The 9,465-nt window shown below is 35.7% G+C and overlaps 2 long non-coding RNA genes across 2 annotated transcripts in view; one reads left to right on the top strand and one right to left on the bottom strand.

The window, feature by feature from the left end:
• Positions 1-5,571: 5,571 nt before the first annotated feature.
• Positions 5,572-7,108, bottom strand: LOC140937705 (uncharacterized). The gene is made up of 3 exons (XR_012165509.1): positions 6,960-7,108; positions 6,512-6,581; positions 5,572-5,946 (listed from the first exon to the last, which is right to left on the bottom strand). It is a non-coding gene; the product is annotated as an uncharacterized lncRNA (long non-coding RNA).
• A 1,142-nt stretch (positions 7,109-8,250) lies between these two features.
• LOC140937588 (uncharacterized) overlaps positions 8,251-9,465 on the top strand; it is a 1,410-nt gene continuing 195 nt past the window's right edge. The window contains exons 1-3 of the long non-coding RNA XR_012165494.1: positions 8,251-8,407; positions 8,824-8,893; positions 9,131-9,465. The exon at positions 9,131-9,465 is cut by the window's right edge and continues 195 nt beyond it. This is a non-coding gene — a long non-coding RNA (uncharacterized lncRNA). The remainder of the gene's footprint in view (positions 8,408-8,823; positions 8,894-9,130) is intronic.

The raw sequence follows: 9,465 nt of genomic DNA, 5'->3' as shown, positions 1-9,465 counted from the left end.
GCCTTCTCGGCTTTCAAAATGGCAGTATCTCAGAAATATGCATGCATATCTTTGTTGATATAACGATCATTTGTCACGCAGTCTCTTCTAATGATGTGATCTATAATAACCACGTCGCATAATGCCTGCGAGCTGTCTATAGCGTGACTTCTCTCGAACCCCACCCCGGAGACTACACGCAACCGAGACTTCTTCACGTCGCTCCGAAGGACAAGCATTTATTACTTTTCAGGAAAAGAAAGGTTGCTGTACGTTTGTTCCCCCAGAAACGAAGTTTAAAAGCACTTACCACTAAGACTATTACATTCCTATTTAAATTATAACACAAAACAGGATCACTGGAAAAACAAGACTGTCATTATTGGCGCAATATATGCCGAATTTCAGAAATGTATTACCAATTAATTGATTATTGCATGGAAATTGTAAGCAAGAAAACAGTTGGTTCTGTAATAATCTTTATCTGAAGCTTTTGAGCGAGGAAATGGCAAAATTATAATAGCAATAAGTATTATTGATAATTAAGCCCAGCTATGATTGTTTATAAAGGAAAAATAGGAAAAAAAATCAAATGAAATTTTATGAGATAAAAGCAAATTCAAGTTAAGAAAGAGTAGTCTCGTGTCTTTGTGAAAATGATTTATTCAAAACTTGTGACTTGTATTTAATTTTATTCTTTTCTTGTTATGTACGGAGCGTGACTTGACAAGATAAACAATAAAACCATTTTTGTGTATTAAACAGTCAGAATACTACATATAGAAGGAATATTGGCATAGTCCATTTAATGTGCACCTCACCTCAAAGCTCAATGTCTCCCTCAAATTAAGGGGGGGGGGGGATGTCTGGCTGGGTGTCATGTGGGTGTCATGTTGTTGCACAGACACAGGGCTATCATCTGGTATGCATTTGGGTAGCCTGGCTAAATTCCAGGGGGGTGGGGTTGTTGTAAAGTTTGCTGTGTTTTTGCACTCTTATGCAGTTTGTTTGTGCTGTTTGAATGCAAATGACCCACTCTGTTGATAATGTTCCTAGTCAGCAAGCAGTTAAACTGCCCATTAAAATGCCTTATTTTCCAGATTAATGAGGAAAACTTCACTTTTGTTACCTTCAAGACAGACGAATCTATCAAATGAAAGCTCATGTATTCAATAATTTCTTTTTGAGGTGAGATTTTACTTTTCAATTAACAAGGGCCATTAAATTACCAATCAGTGGGAGAGACTGACATGTTTTAGTAGCCTGGTTTTCAAAAAACAGGAATATATTTTTTTATCGACAATGTCCATCAACAGTGTGATTTTTTGGACTCACAGACCTTCTCGAGTGAGGCATTAACTGAAAACTTTTAACAAAATGTCTACATCTGGAAAGGTAAACATCCCATTCTGAGCTTGTTTAATCGTTAAAAAATAAAATATTCCTTCGAAATTTTATATTTCTAATTCTTGAGACGAAAGGGTGCAAGTTCCGTTTTTTTATTGTCTATTATAGCAAACTTTGAATCAGATTTAACAACCGTAGCCGATTTAAATGTATTTTGACTTTGCTTTACAGGTTGTTGTTGCTGAGGAGTGCAGCATCTAATGCAGCAGTCACGGTATTAATCTAAAAGATTATGACTAAATTCTATTTAACATTTTCATTCAATCGTGCCTTTGCTATTCATGTACACATAAATTGTTAGTTTTGATTTAAGCCTTTTACATTGAAAATTGAAGAGAACTATTTTAATTCATTATTGAGCCAGAGTTCCGATGCTAAACTCGATTACCAGCCGGTGTTCGGGAAGTGAGCCCTGACCCCGCTCCTCCCCACGAGAGAGTGGCGGAAATCGTTCCTAATCAGATGCAGTTTTATCGTAAATTAAGGTACTCTTATACTGAGAATAAAAGCTCTGGAAATCACCAGAAGCTGCTTAATGTGTATTAAGATGTATGTACTTGAGTGTGCTTAAACGGCGTTGACGGTTTTTCCTAAAGTTAAGTCACACAAACCGCTCGATACCAGTAGGCCCTCTGAATTGAGTTCCTTGTGATCATCGCAGTAAAATGAACAACGTAGGTGGGTGACAAAAAGAACCTAAAAATATCCAGTCTTGACCAGGATTCGGACCCAGACTCAATGCTCTATCCATTGAGCTTATCAAGCCAACTGGAGAGCAAGTCATTGTGAGTTCGTGACATATGACATGAATTGAAATATAAGAAAGTGAAATCAATATGATCATTGCAGTAGAATGAACAACATAAGCGGTTGAAAAAGAGCCTGAAAAATGTAGGCTTGACCGAGGGAATGGAACCCTGACCTTTGCAATGGCCGGATGCAACGCTCCATCCATTGATCTAGTCAACCCAACTCTAGAGTTCACTGCGCTATTAAATAAATGTTTTGTTACATCGACAGAAATGATGTGATGTCTGCCGCTTCTTCAATTCCGACCAGCTCTCTACAGGAATGCCCCAGTTTCACTTGTCAAGCGTAACAGGAAAAAACTGTGCCCGATGTCTTGAGTGCGACCCGACCAAGACCGACAATTAAAGTATTTATTTTGTTCGATCCCTCTCCAAAAAAAAAAGAAAAAAAAAAAGCGAAAAATCAGAAACATTTAAATTCTCAGCCTTCAACTTACGTATTTGTGTTGCGGTAGCGCGCGATCGAAGGCAAATGTGATTAATATGATTATTAGAACAGTCGAGGTTTCTTCAGAACAAAGAAATGTTTATGTCTTGGTAGACAAATCATGATCTGTTTCTATAAAAAAACAAAGATGTGAGGGAATCCAGATTCTGGAATCCGAGAAATTTTCGCTTGTGAAATCGCTATCCTTGGAATGCGGACTACAGCTCAAGGAATCCGGAATCGCACTTGAGATTGGAATCCGGAATCCTATGTAAAACTCTGACAAAATCTGGAATCCAATACCTGGGATCCGGGACCAAAAAAAAAGGTTCACACCGGTAAAAGCGACATTACTGGCCGCCTGTTTTTCATTACCTATGATTAAAACGATTTTCTATCCAAGCTGATTAATGTATTTCTATTTTTTGTATTTTGTATTTTATTTTTACTCCATCCTATAATGCATTAGTTGTACAATATCAATAATACATTAGTTGTACAATATCAATTGGTACAAAGTTGCTTAAACTACGTGTACATAATAATAATAATAAAACAAGAATATTAGAATGGAGAAGGGTACATTATAGTGAAACTAATCATGGCCCTTTAACAAGATTGACTTTATTCTTTTGTACTTTTGTTATTCATTAAAACACACACACAAAAAACGCGGCCATCATCATCGGTGACCGCTGACCGATTCTTGATCCTAATGCTTGATCCTCCTTTAGATATTTTGTCTGAATACACTTTTTCTTTGCTAGAGATAATAACAGCCCATGATCACAGAGTTTCACTCATTCACTCATTTAGTGATAGTTTCTTTGGAGACATCACTCTAGATGAGATTCTAGACGAAGTTGAGTAAGAGCCGGAAGACGAGACCTGGTCGGACTTTGATTACATTACCAGCGGGAAACATTTTTGGAACTTTAAGCTCATACACATCAACGCAAACAGTATTGCCTGGATTCAAATTTCAAGAGATCAAATAAGTCGTGTTTGGCCTGTCAACGCTTAATTCTTAAAATAAATGAACTGAATTTTTAAACGTCATTGTAAAAGTCTGTTCACCGTTCAGTTTTATCCGATTAACAAATGCGGAAAAAATCTAAAAAAAGAAAGACGTCCGCAGGAGCCTATCCTGAGTCCGCGTTTTACAAGTCCACGTTTTCCTTGTCCATCTTTTACATGTCTGCGTCTTACAAGTCCAGTCCAGTCCAGTCCACGCAATACAGTATGTCCTTCTTTCTGGCAGATTCGAACTTCTAATTATTTCTGAGACCAAACTCCATGCGACCCTTCCGAACAGCATGTTCACTCAGTGATAGTTTCCGATTATGACGTGATAGAAAAGCCGGCGGCTCGGGCTCGTTGATTTATGGTAGGTTTCACATCTGCTTTATCAGAGCCAAGCAGTTAAAAGGGCTCCCTTCAATATTATTTTAAAAAATAAAAAAAAACTTTATTTCACAGAGGATTTATCCGTGTCAAAATCTTTTTGTGAAATGTGTCAAACATTGTGCTCACGCAGGATGACTGTGCTTTTTTTTTGTCAGTTCTTCTGTCTCCTCTATTAAAACCCTATCAAAGATGATTTAGTTCATGCTCATGTATTATATCTATTACATGTCACAGCTTAATGGGTCTTGGCGTATTATGGAAACATTTTTTCTCTTCAGCTTGCAATCTTGGCGGGACAAATCTTAACCCTTTATTCTTTGTTTTCTTTCTCTATATACGTTTTTTTCTATTATTCTGAAGAATAAATTTCCTTTTAGCAACCTATCATTCCTTTGTAATTATTGTCTTTATTACCATGATCTTCACGTTTGAATAAATAAGCTGGTATATTTTTAAGAGAAATTAAATATTCGGGTCACTTTAAGGGTTGAAGGGATAAGCTCTCGGCTCAGTCTCCATTACCTGAATGTCAGTCTTCTGGTGACAATTAATATTACAAAAATTCAATTGAGATATTTAGTTTACGTTCACAGCTAACTGCAGACATCAGATACATTAGGAATTGAGCAAAAAAAGCTAAACGAAGGCAAATTCTTATGGATCAAACTGACGTGATGAAACTACTCATTTTATGTACATAAGATACAGCAGTAAACTTTGCAGTAAACGGCAAAAAGAGAACTAGTTCGGGTACAAATAGCTGCTTATCGGTATACCTAATTCATTATGCCTCCTTCTCTGCTTCTGATATGCGCTTTGATCATGACGCGTGGTTAATAGTAGGCCTCGGTTGCTTACAAGTTGGACAGCATTGTCGAAATCCATCCATCGGATAAAGGGGATAAGCTAATCGTTACCCAAAAACACTATCCACTAAATATTAATTTATCCCTCAGATCACTTGGATAACACTATCCACCTTCTCAACTTCTAGCTGGCTGGGGCTAAATGTTGAATTGGTAAGCGATGTTCCGCTAATGAAGCAAGTATATTCTGGAATTGAAGAAGGCCGTGGCATAAGTCTGATGATTTCTATGGATTTTAAAACTTTCATTTTTCAGCAAAAAATATTATGGGTGGGTTATTTAAACGAAGTCTAACTTAAGCCGCGGTTTTGTAAATCTGGACCTTCAGATATCTTCCTTAGTGGGTTATTTTAAGAAAACAACTGTTTTTCTAATCTACGCCTTATGCATACTTTCATGAAGCTGTTCACGATAAATGGTGTTTATGAAAGCGTTGAACAAACTGAAAGAGGCTTGGAACACGTTTTTGTTAAACACTAGCTAAACCCCGTTTTAATAACTTGCCCATTAAATGTACCAATTGGATTCCAGCGGTTAGTCATAAATACTGAGTTTTTGTTTTGATTTGTAGTTGTTGTTGATCGAAGAGAAACTATAAACGCCATTCAAGTACAGAGGGCAAAAAATTGTCGTGGCAAACCTTGATCTAGATACGAAGAAGGATATAAAAACCAGCTTGCGATGATTTCAATAGCTTTTATTCCTAGTATAAGAAGAGTATCTTAATGTACAACAATACTGCATCTAAACTGTAGCTCAAAAAATGAATATAGTTTTCTTTTCAGTTTAACCTTCAACGTATTGGGAAAAAATCATTGCTTACAGTTTACATGTTTATGATATAATGACAGCGGCGATATTTAATCGAAATATTAAATAGTGCTTTTAAAATAACTTCTTCACATCAATACTGCATGCTGCACTCCTTAGCAACAACAACCTTGTGTGCTCATTTTTCCTGATGTAGCAGTTTGTTTAAAATTAACATTTTCATTCAGATAGAAGGCTGCAGGAAGCACCTGGATCTTGGAGTCCCTACACAAAAGCTGGCCTGAAAATGTTAAATGATAAAAATTAAATAGAATATGAGAGCGAAAATAGTCTAGGTATCACATTTCTATACGCCATAATAGGCTTTAGTCTCAAATTAGACTGTTCGCAGTCCCCTATTTTTTCGTAAGTTCGTAGAGATCGACCGCTTTGTATTACGGGCGGCCATCTTGGATTTGATAGACCCCGACGCCCGCCCCTTGGTACAAATGAAAAAGCGCTTGATCCTGATCGACTGTCTTATGAAAAAATAGGGGACTGTGGACGGTCTAGTTTCAAATTATAATTATTACTTGGCTCCATGGCTGTGGGCAAGAATAAAAAATCTATTTTCTCTTGCTTTTGGGGTATAAGAAAAAAGAAATGTCCTTGAGTTTTCAGGGGTTAGCAGTTCATTTCTTTTGTTTTACTTCATTTAACTCAGAGCGCATTGTTTTGAGTTATTTTTGTAACAACTATATAGTTTTTGAAGTTATGAATATGTGAAGATTATATATGAGAACTGCGGAGTGAAGAATTATATGAAAGAAGGTCATCGCATGACATTTAATGTAGCCTAGCTTTACCTTCAAGGTAATCATCCTTTCCCAAACCAGTATTTATCTGACGTCTGAGTTCTTCGCTTTGCACAATTTTCTGAAAACATTATGATCATAAATACGTTATTATTATGGTTAATAATTAACATTTTTTGTTTTACATAACTGTTTTCTTGAAATAACGAAGCCACGGTAAGCACTGGTAAGTATTTTTAAATAGAGCGAGAAATAACACAAAACCCCTATCCCCTCCCCCCAAGCTTTTATGACTTCCTTTTCTATGCAATCTACAAAGCCACGTTACAAGTCCAATTTTATATCTTTCGCTCAAGAAAGTCTAGATTTTATCCTGTCAAGAATGTGCAAGAAATCTGATTCAAAGTTTGTTGTGATAGACACTTATCGTTTGAAATATAAATTCTATGGTAATTCAGAGGAATATTGTAACCTCTTTACAACCTAATGAGGCATTTACCTTTCCTGATGCAGGCATGTTGCTGAATTTTGAGGTAAAGCTTAACTTGTGAAGGTTTCGAGTTCAAAAACACACTGTTGATAGCACTATGCCTTAAGGCCTTTTATAGTCCTTGATGTTGTGTTGAACTGAAGTCAGGCGATGATCACGCGAGATGCACATTGAGTGGACTATGCCAATATCCCTTCTATATAATAGTATTTTACCTATGGAACTTAACAACCGATTTCATCTCTGCGGTGATAAGCTGGGTTAATTGTTAATCTTGTCATATCCTGTCCCATCTGACTTTCTTTACAAGTAAGTCAAATCACCCGAGGAAAGCTAAACAAAGGATTGAACATACACGAGGCATTAAGAAAAATGTTTCTTTAGACTTGCTTTTTTCTTGTATTTTGATCAGGTAAATCAACGTTATCCCTTTATATAATTAAGGATTTTAAGGAAAATAACACAGGACAGGAAAACTGGAAAAACACTATAATTGTTATTATTGGCGCACACTATAATTGTTATTACGGCATGAAAATTTTTAAGTAGACAAAACAAGCTTTTGTGATGATTATTATCATCACCGCTTTCGATTCAAGCAAGGAAATCATATAATAGTCAAAATAATAAGTATTTATAATAAGTCTAGCTATATATGTTTGTGTTTTGGAGGAGACATCAGTCAATCATAAACGCCAACTAAATCGGTCGGACATGTTTAGCTTTGTTTTTTTAGCTTCAAGGACAATATTAATTTTTATTGCTATTCATTTCATTTTGTGTATCACGTGAGGATAATGTTAATTATGATCGTCTTATTTATACAAAGTATAGCTTCAGTGCCCTGTGTAGTATCTTACAATACTTTTAAAAAGTTCAAGTAAAGTATCTGGCAGAAAGAAAAAATAAGTTGTCCTTTCAGTCGTTCTAACACATATTAATTTATATATGATATGTAACTGACGAGCCATCCATCCTATGTCTTGATTTAATAGCTTTTCACTCTTCCTGTTTTAAACAATAACCATAAATTAAAATAGCTTTGTAAAAATAATTTATGCATTTTAAAGCAAGTCTTGTGACTTGTACTTAATTTAATGGGGTTTTTTTGCAATGTACTAGCGTGATTTGACTTAAGAAAGTCATAAGATGCAGGCATATGACAAGATAAACAATTTAACCGACCTTTGTGTAACAACCTCAGAGATCGGTTTGTTGAGTTCTATATACAACACTGCATCTGTATATATAGAAGGGATATTCTCATAGTCTCTTTATAATTTAAGTGCACCTCGCGTGATCATGGCCTGACCACATTTGGACACATTATCGACAACTATAAAAGGCCTGTCGATGAAATCCATCAGCACTAGTGATTTTGGACTCACAAGCTTTCTAGACTTGACTGAATTCTTGCCTGAAAACTCTTAACAAATAAGATGCCTGCATCTGGAAAGGTAAATGTATCTCTAGCTTGTATAAACGTTATTATATTCCTCAGAAATATTATATTTTTACTTTTTGACAGAGGTAACAGGTGCAAAGTTCTCTATCATAGGAAAATTTGAATCAGATTTAACAGCCTTGGCAAAATAAGATCTTTTTTGATCGAAATAGTATGTAGATGATTTATGACTGTGCTTCACAGATGGTGAAAGAAAAAATCATAAAACATAAAAGGTCGATGGTCATGATGCTTTTCCATTTTTATTTGTTTGGGGTAGGGGCGGAAGGGGCGGACTCTGTGACGTTGTTTAAAAGTACTTTCAAAGTTTAACACTGTTTTGTTTTAAGAGAACAGACCTGCAGAAGAAGAAGATTAACAACAACAACAACAACAACAATACTAACCAATTTATAAAACGTTTTTCAGAAAACTGTGCAAAGAGAAGAACTCAGACGTGAGATAAATGGCTGTCTACGAAAAGATGATGACCATGAAGGTAAAGGCTAAATATTCTTTTGGATTTTGTTTACAGAAACAACTCATCACAATGAGCTCCGATGCTGAAAGGAAGAAAACCAAAAAAATGAAGTAAAACCCTGAAATCTCTTTTTTCTTATGGAGCCACGTACCAAATTGAAACTAGCCTTGCAAATGTGACACTTAGACCATTTTCGCTTTCTTGTTTTATTTTTTATTATTTTTTTAAAATTATTTTCTTTATTTCACCTTTCAGCTAAGATCCTGTGCAGGGATTTCAAGATCCAGGTACTTCCTGCAGCCTTCTATCTGAATGAAAATGTTAATTTCAAACAATCGGCTACTTCAGGAAAAATGAGCACACAAGGTTGTTGTTGCTGAGGAGTGCAGCCTCTATGACTGTGGCACTGTTGATCTTAAAGAATGATTAAATACTATTCAATATGTTCATTAAGTATTGCCTATGCTGTTAAATTATTGACAAATAAACTGTAAGCTGTGATTTAAGCCCTTAACATTGAAAGTTAAAAAAAAAAAACTTTTGTGTTTGAGTCTGACAGTTCAGATGCAGTATTGTTGTAAATTAAGGTG

Source organism: Porites lutea, chromosome 5 (assembly GCF_958299795.1).
Source record: "Porites lutea chromosome 5, jaPorLute2.1, whole genome shotgun sequence".
NCBI classification, from domain to species: Eukaryota; Metazoa; Cnidaria; class Anthozoa; order Scleractinia; family Poritidae; genus Porites; species Porites lutea.
Note: the sequence above shows the minus strand (reverse complement) of the source record. Positions and strands in the feature narration are given on the sequence as shown.